Source organism: Atractosteus spatula, chromosome 25 (genome assembly GCF_055471065.1).
Source record: "Atractosteus spatula isolate fAtrSpa1 chromosome 25, fAtrSpa1.hap1, whole genome shotgun sequence".
Taxonomy (NCBI): Eukaryota; Metazoa; Chordata; class Actinopteri; order Semionotiformes; family Lepisosteidae; genus Atractosteus; species Atractosteus spatula.
Genome location: NC_142730.1, coordinates 11161308 through 11178675, shown reverse-complemented (window position 1 = coordinate 11178675; position 17368 = coordinate 11161308). Strand labels below are relative to the sequence as shown.

At 46.6% G+C, this 17368-nt stretch overlaps 2 pseudogenes; both read left to right on the top strand.

The window, feature by feature from the left end:
* The first annotated feature begins 4090 nt into the window (after nt 1–4090).
* On the top strand, nt 4091–6372 carry LOC148815437 (uncharacterized; annotated as a pseudogene).
* Nucleotides 6373–6409: 37 nt separating this feature from the next.
* On the top strand, nt 6410–11637 carry LOC148815436 (uncharacterized; annotated as a pseudogene).
* Nucleotides 11638–17368: the final 5731 nt, after the last annotated feature.

Here is a 17368-nt window from a genome sequence, read left to right as displayed (position 1 = left end):
AGAAAAAAGATATTATCCGGGTGGCAGTACTCAAGGATGGAGAAGGCAGAGTCTTGATTAAAGAAGAACAGATCAAGCAAAGATGGCTGGAGTACTTCAAAAATCTGTTAAATGTAGAAAATGAGAGGGAGAACCTAGTGGAGGCAGAAATAGTGTGTGGACCAATCCAAGAAATTTCAGTAAAGGAAGTGACAGAAGCTATCAAAGAGATGAAAGTGGGCAAAGCAACTGGACCATCAGGAATAGCAGCAGAACACTTTAAGAACCTCGATGAAGAGGGGATTCATTGGCTGACGAGATTGCTAAACAATATTGCAAAGGAAGAGAGAATTCCAGAAGAATGGACAAAAAGCAGTATGGTTACCATCTACAAGGAGAAAGGAGACCCAATGGAGTGTAAAAACTATAGAGGAATACAACTTCTGGAACGTGGATTGAAAATCCTGGAAAAAATTCTGGACAAGAGACTCAGGAAGATAGTCAGGATCCACAACTCACAATTTGCATTCTCAGCGGGGAAAAGCACAACAGATGCCATTTTTGTGATGAGACAGTTACAGGAGAAGACACTTGAGAAAGGGAAAAAGCTGTATGTGGCCTTTCTGGACTTGGAGAAGGCATATGACTGTGTGCCCAGAGAGGTGGTGTATTGGTGCTTGAGGAAGAAAGGAGTACCAGAAAGCATGGTGAAGTTAGTTCAAGCAACCTATAGAGATGCAACTACGAAGGTGGTCACACAACGGGGAGAGACAAAAGAGTTTGAAATCACAGTTGGAGTACACCAAGGATCAGCACTAAGTCCTTTCCTTTTTATAAACATTATTGACACACTGACAGAGGAGGTAAGAACAGAAGTGCCTTGGGAACTCATCTTTGCTGATGATGTGGCACTGATGGCAGATTCAGAAGTAGAACTACAGGAGAAAGTGTTCAAATGGCAGGGGAGTCTGGAAAAGGGTGGACTGAAAATGAATGCAGAAAAATCAGAAATAATGGTAATGGAGAGAAGAGGAGATACTATGACCAATGTTGAGGAGACAAATGGAGGAAAACTGAAACAGGTTGATGGCTTTAAATACCTTGGATCAAAACTGGTAAAGGGAGGAGAAACACTGGAGGCAGTAAAACAAAGAGTGAAAGCTGGATGGAACAAGTGGTGGGAAATAATTGGAATAATCTGTGACAGGAAAATTCCTAGAAAGTGCAAAATGTACAAGACTGTGATTAGACCTGTACTACTATATGGAGCTGAATACTTGGCAGTTGGAAAGAGGGAAGAGAACTTGATGAGAAGAACTGAAATGAGGATGTTGAGATGGATTCTGCAGATTTCAATGAAGGATAAGATCAGAAATGAAGAAATCCGTAGACGATGTAGGGTGGTGGATGTAGTTGAGAAGATGCGAGAGGCGAGGTTACGGTGGTATGGACATATCATGAGGAGGGACGTTGAGGAAGTAAAAAAGAGGGTAATGGAATTTGAGGTGGAAGGTAACAGGGGAAGAGGCAGGCCTAGAAAGAGATGGATAGATTGTGTGAGAAAAGATATGGAGGTATGTGAAGTGAGTGAGGAAGATGTGCTCGACAGAGACAAGTGGAGAAGAGCAACCAAAGCAGCTGACCCCAGGACAGTCTGGGACTAAGGCTGTGAAGAAGAAGAAGAAGATGATGATGGATTTAGAAAAATGTGGTGGTTTGCTTTGTGGAAAGATTATATGAATAGTTATTTAGAATTGCTTCCTGTTAGTGCAGAGGACTTTGTAGGCAAGAAAATGGAGCACATTTGTGAGCAGTGAAGATGGGAGTGAATGTTGGTGGCCAGGCAGGGCAGTCTGTGTAAATAGAACAGGAGACTTGTTTGTTGTGGATTGTGTAGAGGAGGGTGATGATGACGTTAGTGGCTTTAATTGATTATCCACTGTTAGATGATCACATGTATAATGAGGTGAGGATTGTTGCTTAGGTTTCTTAAGTTCGGGCAGTTGCTAATGTTACACTGTGTATCAGATGCAGATAATTTTGAGGAATACGAAAAGGAAAACATCTTGTAGCTGATGCTGATGCGCCAGGGAGGCTGGAGAAAAGTTGATCCCTGGACCCAGCAATACGAAATTACTGCTCTATATATAACTGCTGATGCAAATAACTTCCCCGTGCCTTGTGATAACTGGTTTCCAGCACTGTCTATAGTTACTTGTGAGTTATGATTTTTACACTGTTATTCATTGTTATTCGTTGGATATGTATGTTGTTCAGGTACAGTTTATATACTTTTAAGATTTATCTTATGATGTAGCCATGCAATGCCTGTGATAATGCCTTTTTTCCCCATCAGGTCCAAAGAAAGTGCATGTCCTCAGCGACTCTATGTTGTGGGGCCTGGAAACACTGATGCCAGCAGAACAGGTGTGGCTGCACCCTGGCACAACACGCAGTGCCCACCAGCACCTGTACCACCTCCAGGCCCTGAATGAGGATATATTACTGATCATTAACATAGGGACCTATAACAGAGCCCAGGGTGACTCCTCCTATGACATCCTTAGAGCTAGGAAAGAACATACTGTGGCAGTAAGAGCATCTCCTTGTAAGGTTCATATGGCAATTTTCTCAGTTTTGCCACGGCTCTGCGATGCCTCTTTACTGCTGGAGCTGTGAAAGAAGCTCCCCGGGCTCTTTCACAGCTCCCCTCTCACATGGGCCATGTGCAGCTCCTCAGGAGCAACAGAGTGCTTCTGCAGAACCAGCAGCCCGTTGCTCAGGCCTTTGCTGCTGATGGGTAAAGGAAAATTTCTTAGTATATTTTACATTTCATTTCTCATTATTTTAGAACTTTAATTTGATATATTTTATTTTACTAGCGCCAAATTTATTTTTTATAATTTACTTGTTTACTTTCATTTTGTGATATTTTGATTTTAGTTTGTCAGATCAAATGCACATTTGACCAAAGTCTTGTAAATTATCACTTTTTACAAGATATGGAAAAAAGAGCAACAATTGACTCCAACGCAATTTTAATATTCATGACTATATTTATCGTTCATACCTCATATTATGTATAATAATGATTAAATTTATAATTTATTTTAACTGTTTTGTATAGATGAAACCTTTCCAAAATGTATAAATCATTAAAGACAATTAAAAGCGTATTGTAACACATACGGCCTCCATTGCTTGTGAGAGCTGGCTGGATGGATCAGATCACTGAAGACATGCGGAAAGTGAACGTCACCCCGGAGGACACCTATGACCGCGCCAAATGGAGACGGGCGTGCCGACAAGCGGACCCTGCCGATGCGGTATTAACGCTAGGATGAAGAAGATTCATTTTAAACACTAAGTTATGAATGCAGATGCGATCAGTGCCATTAGCGCTCAGTCTGTGCTGCTAGGCTCCGCCCCCTCCGTGACGGAGCGCAGTGGGCGGGGCGCTGTTCTCCAGCCTGACTGGGAACACGGACCCGCTGATCTGTTTCACACCACAGGAAGCCCGTTTCCGCCAGGGAGTAAAAAAAAACGAGCTATGGTACCTCAGAATTCCGACTTCAAGTCTCACAGTTTTGACGTCAATTCTGGCGCCAGCAATGAAAGTACAGTAGGTTGCTCATCTGGCATAGGAAATCCACTGTTCACAATTCAGTCCAGGTACAGTGCCACATTCTACTGATATCTTCATACATTTCACAGACTTAAATAACATCTGTGTAAACTGTACATAGACTAACGTAGCTAAGTTTAAAAAAAACATATGCAAGAGCTACTTTGGTTGAGCAATTTAACCTTTTCAAGTGCGACCTAATTAATGAGTCAAAACTAACAGTAGGCCTGTACTCTTGTGGGGGTTTCGTCTGTGTGTACAAGGCAGCTCCTGCAAACACTTTACCAGCAGCTATTTCAGCACAGTAACATGAATGCAAATTTGTGGGGAGTGTTGGTCATCATTGCCTGTCCTGGACTACTTCTAAATGTACTATAATGCATACTGTTGGAGTCTGGGCAAACAGGAGGCTAGGTAATTACACTATGCTAACTAATCAATGCTGCACCACTGTCCCATGTGTGCTTCCTAGGCCACAATTGCAGGATGGAGGATCTTATTGATTTCCTCAGGGAGAGGGACATTCCAGAGTCCACTATCGGAAAAATGAAGGAAGTAAAGGTAGTTAACAGAATGGATGTGTTCATGTTTATTGTAACTAACTCCCACTGACCTACTGTAGATATTAAGAGCACTTTCAGTACTGTGAAAAGTCAGAGACCACCCTTTCGTTTATTTAATTTCCCGTCAAAACGGCCATTAAGTGCAATTAATTTATTTTTCAATGTCAGAAATTATTCCAGGAAACATATTTAACACAAAATTACACAAAAGCATCCACATCTAAATATAACGTCAGATCTTTCATTGTTTAGTGTGTCCACCTTCTGCCTTTATTACAGCTTCCATTATTTACAGGAGACCTTCTTTGAGTTTTTCAAATAAATCCACTGGGATATTCGTTCATGCTTCTTGTAAACACCTCCAAAGTTCAGTCTTAGAAGTTGGTTGTATTTTCTGCTTCTGCCGATCCAAATCCAAATCCACTCAATGACTCATCGTCCATAAAGCCTTACTTACCTCAAGTGTCCAGTTTTGGTGTTCTAGGGCAAATTTTCTTCTCTTCTATTTCTTTTTCAAATACTGACTTTTTGACAGCTACACACCCCTTCAGACCCATTGCATTGTGTTGTCTTCTTACAATGGAAGTATTGACAGAAACACTTGTGGATTTTTTTCAGATCTGATGCAGGAGTGATAAAAACGTTCACTTCTGTCTATGTGATGGTGATGTCTACCAGGCCTTGCACGAGTCCCATTTTCTCTATATATTGTAGTAATTTTTAACTCCAGTTTTGGAAACTCTTGTTTTTCACTTATTTTCCTTTGACTTATATTTTCCTAACGCAAGTGAATTATCTTAATATTATCAGAAATATCGCCTCTAGCCATTTCAGATGCACATGACAAAGATATGTGCAAGACAGCTGTGGTGTGTTTGGGTAGTTAGTGTCCAATGTTAGTGTCTACCCAATGTTAGTGTCACTTTTAATGGAAAGTGTTCTAATATAATGTCAGTGACAGTTTTGGGATCAACTTGTGTTGGGAGGACACAGCTGTAACTTGTTTGAGTGGAAGGATGGAAGACTTAAAGTGCCAAAAGGGTGCACAAAAGTAAAGAGTGGACAAACTAAATACTGATTGATTTGATGTTACTGTATATTTAGTGTACTTTTCTGTCAAATATGTTTCTTGCATTATTTTCTGACACCAAAAACTAAATAATTTGCACTGAATGGCTGTTTTAACTGGAAATTAAATAAATGCAAGGGTGGTCTCTGACTTCTGCACAGTACTGTACAGTATATTGATATTTTCATGTATAGTAGATATTTTCACTTTATACCTCAACAATCCCGAATGGACTTTTTCCTTAAACCAGTATCAGCATATTGATCCACATAAAATGATGCTTTAAGTATGATATTTTGAAACTGAAAATTGGTAATACACTATTCATTTTTAGATTGATGCCAGTGTCCTGATGTTAATGACAGATGAACAGATGAGGAATTATTTGCCGTCTTATGGAGGCAGTTTGGCAGTGATGGGATATTGTAGGAGACACGAAAAACAGCCCAACAGTAGGAAATCAAAGCTTTTTGATAGACTGAAGTCAAAACTGAATAAAAGAAAAAAGCATAAGCATCCAGAAAATATCACTCCTCATCAAGAGGTGAACACAGAGAGGAAAGTAAGGAAAGTGGAGTTGGGCTGGATGCTGTATGAGGAAGGAAAAGGAGGCTTTATCCAGGTGAGAACCAAAAAGTGTGGTGGAACACGAAACTTAAGTGTTTCAAAGCACTGGAAAAAAAAGACCTCATAGCGGAGGCAATAAGTTTGTTTTTCCCAGATGGAAAGAATGCACATGGAAATATTTCTGAGTTTGAGGTGGATCTGACAAATGACCAAGAAGTTTCCTTAGATGAGGACAGTACAGTGGGAGCTCTATATGAAGCCTCAAAGTTAACTGTCATGAGGTTCTATCAGTCAACCAAAAAGAAACATGACAATGGTGGTGTGGAGACACAGCAAGAATCAAACACTGCAGGTCCCTCACAGGAAAACACACAGGAGTTTCCCTCTACAGACTCACAAATTGATCCACCATTGGAATTAGAAACATTAGATGTCATCTATGTTGGAAATACTGGAAATGATTTGAACTTAGGCAGTGATGACGTGGCACAATTTTATCCTGCAGATGTCACAGACGATTCCGGTTTAGCTCTGCAAAGTTCTACTATTGGGGAAAATGTGGAGGATAGTAATATCATTACAATTTTCAATGGAGACCTCTCTGAGATGGGAGAACAAAGTCTAGAAGACACTTTGCCTCTGGCACAAGAACTCAGGGAACCAGACAAAAAAATTCTTGTTGTCCATCGCAGCCAAATACTATCTGAGCTTATTGAACATTTCACTGAGGAACACCTTTCATATACTCAATCAGAAATTCAAGTAAAGCTTCTACTATCAAATGGGCAATATGAGAATGGATATGATGAGGAGGCGTTCTCAGAGATTGCCTCTCTGAATTCTGGCATGAATTCTATGAACAATGTACAACAGGCAGCACTTCCAAGATACCATTTCTCTGACATGACTATGGCAAGAAAAAGTGGCAGAGTATAGGTAAAATTATTTCTTTTGGTTGGCAGAAAGAAAAGTATTTGCTCATCAAGCTTGCTCCTGTAATCTTGGAACAGACAGCTCTTGGATATGTGAAGAGTGATCTTGTTGACAATTTTCTAAAGTATGTCTCAGAATCTGACCGTTATACCTTGGAATGTTGTCGCAGAGACTTCAACAGTTCTGGCCAAGATGAATTACTGGAAATCTTGGACAACTACAGCTGCTGAAGAATGCCAAGTACACACAACATTGAACAAATTCTGCAAGAACTGGCTCACAAAACCCTTATTCAAGAGCCTGCTTACACTATGTTATCGAACAGTGGGAAAGTGTACTCGCTCCCCTCAGCAAAGCCCTTGAGAAAATGGAAGCTGTGTATGAAAACTTGCAGCCAACGGCAAGGAAAAGCATGCGGTCACTGAAGTTTCCCTGCACAATGAATGCACAGGAAAAGGAAATATCAAAGCATATTACACCATACCTGCGAGAGTGTGATGGAAGGAAACACAGGCTCAGATCTCTTTCTTGGCAAGACTGTAACTATTGACTTCACTGATATGCAAGGATTTGAGAGAAGACTTATGGCACATACATGTGGCTGGTATTTGAGAGTGTCTATTCATTATGATAGCTATCCTGACTTCAGGTGTGAAATGAACAAAATTTTGGAAAGTAATATGTAATATAATATGGGTAATGGACATAATTTAGTATTTTAGTCTGCCAACCTACAGACTACCCAGATAAGAAATATGTGCATATTTCACCATTCAAAACTTTTGGTAAGGTATACTTATTCACAGTACGCTTTTAAAGGCCATCTGACCAAGTCTGTACCTTTATACACTGTATATAAGCATATAAGATGATAATATGAGTTTTGAGTGTACTTATGATAGAATGTTCATCATTTCACTTAAGAAATTAAAAAGTCTCAGGTTAAATTGCACTTTTATTTTTGTCATTTTGGTACAAGACTGTCTTTTAGACTGATTGTTCATATATTGAGTGAGAAACTAATGGATGTTTTTTCACCTTCAAAAAGGTATGGTGATGCAGTTTAATAAACACGTTCTTTTTTTGAGCCATGTGCATTCTCTACCAAGCACTTGTGCCAATGAACTCTGCTGCCATCTAGTGTCTAATAATGTTACAACTTTTGCGTTGTATGTTATTTAGTCACAATATGGCAGCAGAGTTTATTTGCACAACTGGACAGTTCATGACGAAGATGAATTCTAAGTGCTCACTTTGGTCAGCACTTGATTTAGAATTAATCTTTGTCATTAACTCTTCAGTTAAACGTTTCTTGGGGTAGCAGTAACTTTGCAGAACCTGATTTTTTTTTGTGTTTGACTTGTTTGGTTATTTGTGGATTTTATCCGACATTTTTATGAAACGTGCAGATGAGTTCAAATTCGATGAGTTCAAATGCCTTGCGTTTAGTGGATATTATTTGTACTCTATTTTCTCTATCAGTCTCTCGACAGATATCAACTTTGATTTGGTCAACTGCCTGCAAGTAGTTCTGTGCGCCATATAAACATGGGGAAGGCATGCATCACTGAAGGTCGTCCACTGGGAGCGCGAGGGTTGTGAGTCGGACTTATTCTGTGATTATTCCAGGCACGATGACCAGCAGCCGACCCTGCATATGTAAATAGTGTCATAGTAGTTTTAGAGTCCTGTGTAGCTATATAAGTGTATAGCCTGTTGTTAAGTAAGGACGACCCTAATGATGTGTACGTGTTCCGTCAGTCTCCTCATGTGTATGCATATCCTGCGTTCGGTTTTAGGTTTACTTATCCACTAGTCCTTTGTCCTGAGAGAACCTGTATACGCTACATTGGTGTCAGAAGCGGGCAGGATGGACAACCTGTGGCAGACACTAGCTGATTCTGTCAAGCGCTGGCTGACCCTAAAAGAGACCGAGCCCACCGGCAGCACACATGAACTTGAACTTGAACTTGAACTTTATTGCCATATGTAACCGGTACTGGTACAATGGAATTCTTACTTACAGAAAGTCTCTCGATTGTAAAACAAGTGTAAAAAACAAGACAAAGTGCAAACAGTGCATCAAGACAATGTACAAACAAACAATAGACAATGTGCAAGTAAACATGTAGACAGTTTGAATGTAAACAATACAGACGTGTAAACAATGACTGGAGATGTGCAATAGATAAGAAATCATAAAGAGGTAGATGGTGATGGTGTAGGTGAGGTCCGAGGGGGATGGCTAAATGTGTTCGCCAGTCTCACTGCTTGTGGATAGAAGCTATTGAAGAATCTAGTGGTAAGTGTCCGTATGCTCTTATATCTCTTGCCTGAGGGCAGTGGGGTGAAGAGCTCATGCCCGGGGTGGTGACTGTCCTCTGTGATGGCCAGAATTCTACCACGGCAGCGGTCCTCATAGAGCTGTTTAATCTCGGTGAGACCGCAGCCGATGATCTTCTGGGCCATATTGACCATTCTCTGCAGTGCCTTTCTTTCTCGCGAAGAGGTGTTGCCATACCACACGGTGATCCCGTTGGTGAGGACGCTCTCGATGGTGCAGCGGTAGAAGTTCACCAACACATGTATTGGCATCCCCCATCGCTTGAGGCACCTCAAGAAATAAAGGCGCTGCTGAGCCTTCTTCATGATAGAGTCAGTGTTCACAGTCCAGGTTAGATCTTTAGAGATGTGAATTCCCAAAAACCTAAAGCTGGTGACTGTTTCCACTTCCATTCCATCAATACTGAGTGGGCTGTGAGTGTATGGCCTGTGTCTCCGAAAGTCCACTATTAGCTCTTTCGTTTTCTTTATGTTCAAGTCCAGGTTATTGCTATGACACCACCTAAGCAGCTGTACAACTTCATCCATGTAAGTGGACTCGTCATCATCACTGATCAGTCCTATTATAGTGGTGTCATCGGCAAACTTAATGATGCGGTTGCTGCTGTGTCTTGCTGTGCAGTCGTGAGTAAATAGGGAGTACAACCTTGGACTCAGACAGCAGCCTTGTGGGGTTCCAGTGCTCAGGGTGAGTGGTGTTGATGTATTATTGCCTATCCGCACCACCTGTGGTCTCTCGATAAGAAAGTCCAGCAGCCAGTTGCAGACAGAGTTGCACAGACCTAATCCCCTGAGCTTTGTCACCAGTTGACTGGGTATGATGGAATTGAATGCTTAACTGTAGTCCACAAACAGCATTCTCACATACGAGTTCTTAGTGTCCAGGTGTTCCAAGGCTGTATGCAGAGCCAGGGAGACAGCATCATCCACTGATCTGTTGTTCTGGTAGGCGAACTGCAAGGGGTCCAGGGACTCTGTGATGGAGGAGTTGATGTGTGACAACACCAGCTTCTCAAGGCATTTCATCACCACAGATGTTAATGCTACTGGGAGGTAATCATTCAGGCATGTCACTTTTGCCTTTTTGGGGGTTGGAACAATAGTGGTTTTTTTGAAGCAGGTGGGGACCATGGACTGTGACAGGGAGGAGTTAAAGATGTCCGTAAGCACTGTGGTCAGCTGGGCTGCACATGTCCTTAGGACTCGAGGTGGTATCCCATCAGGCCCTGCAGCCTTATGGATTTTCACCCTGCTCAGAGTCTTCTGCACGTCCTGCTCTGAGAGTTTCAGAAAAAACTCGCCCTGCACACTTGGGGTCTTCTCAGCATTGCCCGTGTTCAGAGCATCAAAGCGGGCATAGAAATGGTTCAGCTCGTCAGGCAGGGATGCATTGTTCGTGTCAATCTCCTGGCTGCAGCCCTAGTAGCCTGTGATTGACTGTAATCCCTGCCACAGCCTCCGGGTGTCAGCGCACTGCGTTTCAAGCCATACTCTGTAGCTCCGTTTGGCGCGTTTTATGGCTTCCTCTAATGCATACCGTGATTTCTTGTACAGCTCTTTGTCCCCCGATTTGAACGCGATGGATCTATCTTTTATTTTATTGCGAATGTCGTTGTTGAACCACGGTTTCTGATTGGGAAATGACCTAATTTTCATTTCTGGTACACAAATGTCGGTGCAGTATTTAATATAGCTGGTGACCGCGTCCGTATACTCATTTAAATCTGTGTCGGGAGCTCTGAATGCGTCCCAGTCTGTACTATCAAAGCAGTCTATTAACTTGCTTTCCGCCTCCTCAGACCAACAACGCACTGACCTGTTCGCAATGGGGGAGGTCTTCAGCTTCTGTTTGTACTCAGGAAGCAACAGGAGAGCGATGTGGTCCGACTTACCGAAACTCGGTTTGGGAAGCGCTTTGTATGCTCCTTGGAGCATACATGGAGCCTGAGCAACTCCTGGGTGCGACAGGTGGCCACAGCCCTTACTAGGGCTACTCAGTAGTGGTCCCGTCGGTAGAATTGGGGCGACTGCTCGCTACTGCCGCCCAGCGGGTGCCCCAGAGAGGGGATGCCCTCCCTGCCGGAGCCGGCCAGCTGTTCCTACACCCGCGGCGTGGATGCGACCTGGTCACTACGATGGGGAAGCGCCTTGGGAGACATACAAGGCGCAGTTCCAGCTCGCGGCCCGGACCAACAAACTTTCAAGAGGCTCCAACATTGTCCTGCTGAGGTTATTAGGGTAAGGCAAGTGGGTGGAGAACTTGACTTCCCCATTCATTTCTTCAACAGCCATGATGTCCTTTGGGCCTTTGTTACGCACTTTTGTGGTCCATTGGATGGGCTGGAGATTACTCTGAGCAAGAGCAAGTGGATGTCCCGGAGGAGGACCAAGGCGAATACGCGGCGCTGGCAGCAGCTCTCCGGCTGCGCTTCGGCGTGGAGGAGGCGCCAGACCTGATGCAGGAAGGGCTGGCCCTGCGGCGGCGCCGACCAGGAGAGCGACTGGGCCCGGTCGCCGCTGATGTCGTGTTCCTCCCCCACCAGGGATACCCGCTGTAGCCGGGGCCTGTACCTCCACTACCGAATCGAGGACCAACCCTGCCTGGCCCTGCTCGACACCGGCTCATCGGTAACCCTACTCCGGCCGGGCGTCCTCCCCGACACTGAGGGTACCAACCCCCCAGGATGGGAGGCCTCCGGCCTGCGGATGAGGACCGTGACGGGACAGCTTGCCATCTGTCTGGGTGCAGCGATGGTGCGCCACCCCTGCTACCTCACACCCATCCAGGAGGACTGCATCCTGGGGCTGGACATGCTGCACCGGGCAGGGGCCAGTTTGGACTTGGCCCGGCAGGAGTTGGTGTGGCAGGAAGAGCGACTTCACCTGGTGGAGGGCAGGCCCGGCGAAGGCCGGGGGACGCGGGTTTGCCGGAGCTGGGGGAAAAAGAGGCAGTGGTGCCGGGGTGGACCAGGCCTGTGAGCCGGGGAGCGAGAGTGCCGGATCCTGCCCCTGAGTCACCGGGGGAACAGACAAGGCGGCGGTGGCGGCGGGGGCCAAGCGTTGCGTGGAAGCAAGGCGCGCCGTTGAGGACCTCTACCAGCGAAGCTGCGAGGGCCTCGATCGGGACCAGCGGCAGCAGCTCCAGGCGGTACTCGCCCAGAACGAGGACCTCTTTGCAGCGAGAGGTGAGGACTGCACCTGCACTGCCCTCGTCCAACACGACATCCCACCGGGATGCATGGCTCACGCCAAGTGGACCGCCGCCGAGGAAAAGATCCAGGAGATGTCCGCAGTGGGGGTGACTGAGCCCTCCGCGAACCCGTGGTCGGCGCCAGCTGTACTGGTCCGAAAAAAAGATGGCTCGTGGAGGTTCTGCGTGAACTACTGCAAGCTGAACGAGGTCACCCTGAAAGACTTCTGCCCCCTGCCGAGGATACATCACCGGGTCGACCTGGTTCAGCTCCCTTGACATCTGCTGCGGCTAGTGGCAGGTACCGCTCGCTCCCGATGCTCGCCCGAAGACGGCCTTTTCCATCGGACAGGGCCCCTGGCAGTTTACTGTCATGCCCTTTGGCCTGTGCAATGCCCCGTCGACGTTCGAAAGGCTGATGGAGAGGAAGCTGGCATCAGTCCCCCGGAACCAGTGTGTGCTGTACCTGGACGACCTGCTGGTTCATGCCCGGGGTTTCAACCAGGCCTTGATGAACCTCCAGACAGTGCTTGCCTGCATCTGCCGTGCTGGCCCGAGGCCCAACCCCCGCAAGTGCGAGCTCCTGCGGCGGGAGGTGACCTTCCTGGGACATGTTGTTGGACCGCGAGGGGTGGCTACAGACCCAGGTAAGTTCACCGCAGTGAGGGGTTGGCCGACTCCTCACACCACCGCGGAGCTGCGGAGCATTCTGGGGTTGGCCTCGTACTACTGGAGGTTCGTCCGGGACTTTGCCAGCATCGCTGCCTCGCTGCACCGCCTCACCAACAAGGGCCGCCATTTCGACTGGGACTCAGGCTTTGAGACGGCTTTCGGCCGGTTACGCAAAGCCCTGGGGGGGGCCCCCGTGCTGGCCTACCCCGATCCGCGGTTACTGTATATCCTGGATACCGATGTGAGTGACTTGAGGGTGGGCGTGTTGTTGGCGCAGGAGGGGCCAGATGGGGAGCGTGTAGTTGCCCGTCGCGAGCTACTGGCGGTGATGGCGGCGGTCCGCCACTTCAGGCCGTACCTGTTCGGGACCCAGTTCTGGTTGAGGACCGATGAAGTGTCCCTCACCTGGCTGCTCCACTTTAAGGAGCCGGAGGGGCAGATGGCGCGATGGATAGAGGTCCTGCAGGAGTATGACTTCACTGTCGCGCACCGTGCGGGATCTCGCCATCTCAATGCTGACGCTCTCTCGCGGCACACCATGAGGCCGCGGACTGCCGCTACTGCGCCCGGCGGGAGCAGCGTGAAGGGGTCGTCCACACCGTGGCAGAGGTGAGCGCTGTGGCCATGGCCATGGAGGAGCCGCTGGGGGTGGGCCTGTCAGACCTGGCGCAGCAACAGGCAGCTGATCCTGATGTGGGGCCGGTGCTCCGCTGGAAGGCAGCAGGAGCGCGGCCTGTGCCGGAGGAGCTTGCCCCGCACCCAAAGTCCCTCAAGGCCCTCTGCTCCCTGTGGGAGGCCTTGGAGGTAAGGGACGGGGTGCTGTGCCAGGGGTGGCGGGTACCCTCCAGTGGCGAGATCCGGTGGCAGCTGGTGGTGCCACAGTCGCTCCGCGGGGCTGTGCTCTGAGCGGTGCACGGCCAGCCGGGTGTGGGGCATTTCGGCTGTAAGAAAACCCTGCAGCGTTTCCGAGGCCACTTTTATTGGGGTCTCTGCCACCGGGACGTGGAGCGGTACTGCCGAATGTGTGCAGTGTGCGTGGCGCAGAAGGGTCCCCCCAAGCGCTCTCGGGCCCCCCTCCAACAACACCAGGTGGGGGCTCCTATGAAGCGGGTGGGGGCCACCTCCACCTTGCGCTCTGGGCGTATCGGACCACGGTCCAGGAATCTACTGGGTGCAACCTGGCCTTGCTCATGCTGGGCCAGGAAATGCGAACCCCGGTGGACCTGGTCTTTGGCCCGCTGCCCGGAGACGATTCGGCACCGCCGGCTGGACCGGACTACAAGTGGGACCTGCGGCAGGTGCACAGCTTTGCCCGGACCCACCTGATTCAGGCGGGAGTCCGGCAGAAGCGGCACTACGACCTGCGCTGCAGGGGGCCTGCCTTCCAGCCCAGGGACTAGGTTTGGGGGTATAGCCCGCGCCGCCGCAAAGGCCTCAGACCTAAGCTGGCGCCGTCGTAGGAGGGGCCCGCTGAGGTCCTCGGGGTGGTGGCCGAGATCTGCTACCGGGTCCGGTTGCGAACACGGGGGAGAGTGGTGGTCCTGCACCGAGACCTTCCTACCGGGTTCGGGAGGAAGAGCCCCGCGGGGAGGATCCGGAGGAGCAGCTGGGGTCTGAATCGGCTGACAATGGGGCGTCCGTGGGCCGCCAGCCGCCACCGCAGCGCAGCAGCCGCTCACGCAGAGTTCCACAGCCTTTAGCCGAGTATGAGGACAGCCTGAAGGGGGTGTTCGACGTCAGCGGGACGCCAGACACTTCAGGTGGGGGCAGTGTAGCGCCCTCTCCCGGTGGTGAGGAGGAAGCGCACCTAGGCACTCAGGATACCGCGAAGCAGGCTGGGAGTTGTAGCCTGGGAGAGTCTGAGGGTCAGCACAATGACCAGCAGCTGACCCTGTTTATGTAAATTGTGTTATATTAGTTAAAGTGTCCTGTGTAGCTTTGTACGTGTGTAGTCTTCTGTTAACGAGTTACCACCCTAAACTGTGTACGTGTTCCATTGGTCCCTTTATGTGTGTGTGTAAATCCTGTGTTGGTCTTTGTTTTGACGAGAGAATAAAAGCAGTTGCTTGTTTCGCCATCTCTTCCCCACTAGTCCTTTATCCTGTGTGAACTCCAAAACGCTACAGTATCATATTTTCAATTTCTTTTTTTAAACTTAAAAAAATTGTTTGCCCAGCATAATTTTAATTTTGCACGGTAACGATATATATCACGATATAGATAGTTTTCTCATAATTTCAATAGAACATGGTTTAAAAGGAGTACAACTTTTTTATTGCCTGGAGTTAACTATTAGGTTATTATTAACTGTTGGTTGGCTACTGTGTTGTTCCTTTGGTATTTTTGAAATTTTACATTGAACTGAAGTGCATGTCGAACATTTTAAGCACATTTTTATTTTGCAGAACTTAAACAATACAATAAACTTATGAACATGAATTAAATAAGTAAATATGTAATACTTCAAACAAAATGTTCACCGACTTAAATATATAATACTTCAAATACAATAAAATAAGTAATAATTGTAAGAAGATGACTGGAGTGCACGGAGAGATTTAGCCCTCTGGCTTGAGTGCAATATAAATCCCGAAAGTGAATCCCAGCAGGACTGACCTCCCCATGCCCCCGCCCCCTCTTTAGATGCTGTGCGCAGTCATGCCTCGACCAAGTCACCACAGACACCAATGGAAACAGAGCAAACCGCTCATCTCCACCTTTTTACAATATTTCACTGATCTGTCACAAATCCACGTTTGGATTAGGTGAGTCATTGTAACTAGACTAATGGTTACTAAGAGTTAGGTAACTAATCACCCAACTCATCAATTGTAACTTTAGCTAATTGCATTAATGAATTAAAGACTATTTGAAAACCTTTTGTCACTCAACTCTTTTGCCTCCAAGATTCGGCATGTAATCTAGGCGTCATCTTAGATACAAGACTCTCATTTAACTCTCATGTTAATGCAGTATCGAAGGTGTGCTTCCTACAGTTAAGAAACATTGCAAAACTAAGGCATCTTCTCTCCACTCAAGATACAGAGAAACTAATACATGCCTTTGTATACAGCAGATTAGATTACTATAATGCCCTACTATCAGGGAGCACCTATCGCACTTTCAACACCTTACAGCGAATTCAAAACGCGGTTTTGTGTATTTGTTACTAGGAGTAGAAAGTACAAACACATCTACTGTATAGTTAGCTCTCTCCATTGCCTTCCTGTCAGGTACAGGGTAGACTTCAAAGTTCTTTTACTTATAAGGCTCTCAGAGGTCAGGTGCCTGTCTGTTTAATGGAGCTGATTAATGTATACAATCCAAGTCGCCCACTTAGATCACAGAATGCAGGTCTTCTTCTTAATCCACATATTAATAAAATAACAGCTGGAGGTAAAGCCTTCAGCTACAGGGCCCCTAGTTTATGGAACAATCTGCCAGCCTACGTATGGGATGCCAAGTCAATCTCAGGACTTAAATCCCGACTGAAAACCTATTACTTCAGCCTAGCCTACTCACACCTTACATCATAGCCTGCTGGAGTTATGGCTGCTGGTGCTGCTGTACATGCCATTGTGTGTCTCTGTGTTGGCCTGCCAGGTAGATACTTCTGTTCTGACCAAACTATCCTATTCTTCTCCCCAGATGTCCGGTTGGTGCCACGGATCCAAGGGGGACATCGCGAATATAGCCATCGTTTAGGGAGAATTTGCTGGTCTACAGGGATCTGCATGGAGTACTGTCACACAGAAGGACATGATGGAAGGTTTAATACTCCACACTTAGTACTTTTTTTGAATTGTATAATGTTAACATGCCCAGAGGGGTTGGGCAGCCAGTTGACCTTGGACCCCCAGAGGTTTTTCTTCTCCTTACTGAGGAGTTTTGGGTTCCTCTCCTCTGTTTTGGCCTCTTCTCTTTCTGTACTGTAACACGTAGTGCGAATTACGGAGGAGCTAGGGGGAGCTTAGCTCCCCTGAATAAGGCACGAGCTCCCCCGAAGAGACCATTTGCAAAATTTTGGTGGGGGTCTCTAAAATATGGAAACTGTCAATTAAAAAAAATCCTATTTCTACAGTATGTGTCGCTTTTTTCCAGTATAGACATTTGCGTTTCTGTTTTCAGCGTGTTGCTGCCATAGAAATAGCTAAGCAATTGAATACTATTACTGATCAAGGCATGGAGGTGCTGTTACAAAAGTAGGCAACGTTCCTTTTCACGTGACAAACGGACAAGCTAAAAGTCACTCTTGGTTACGTCTTCTCCAAAAAAAAAAGGTGCACAGTAAATATGCAGAGAAACTTTCCAATGACATTCAGTTTTCAATACATATTTCTGAAAAACGACGATAATGCCCAAGAGAAAACAGGGAACTGTACTCGTTAATTTTGGGTTCACAAAACAACCCAAACTGGGCGATCTGA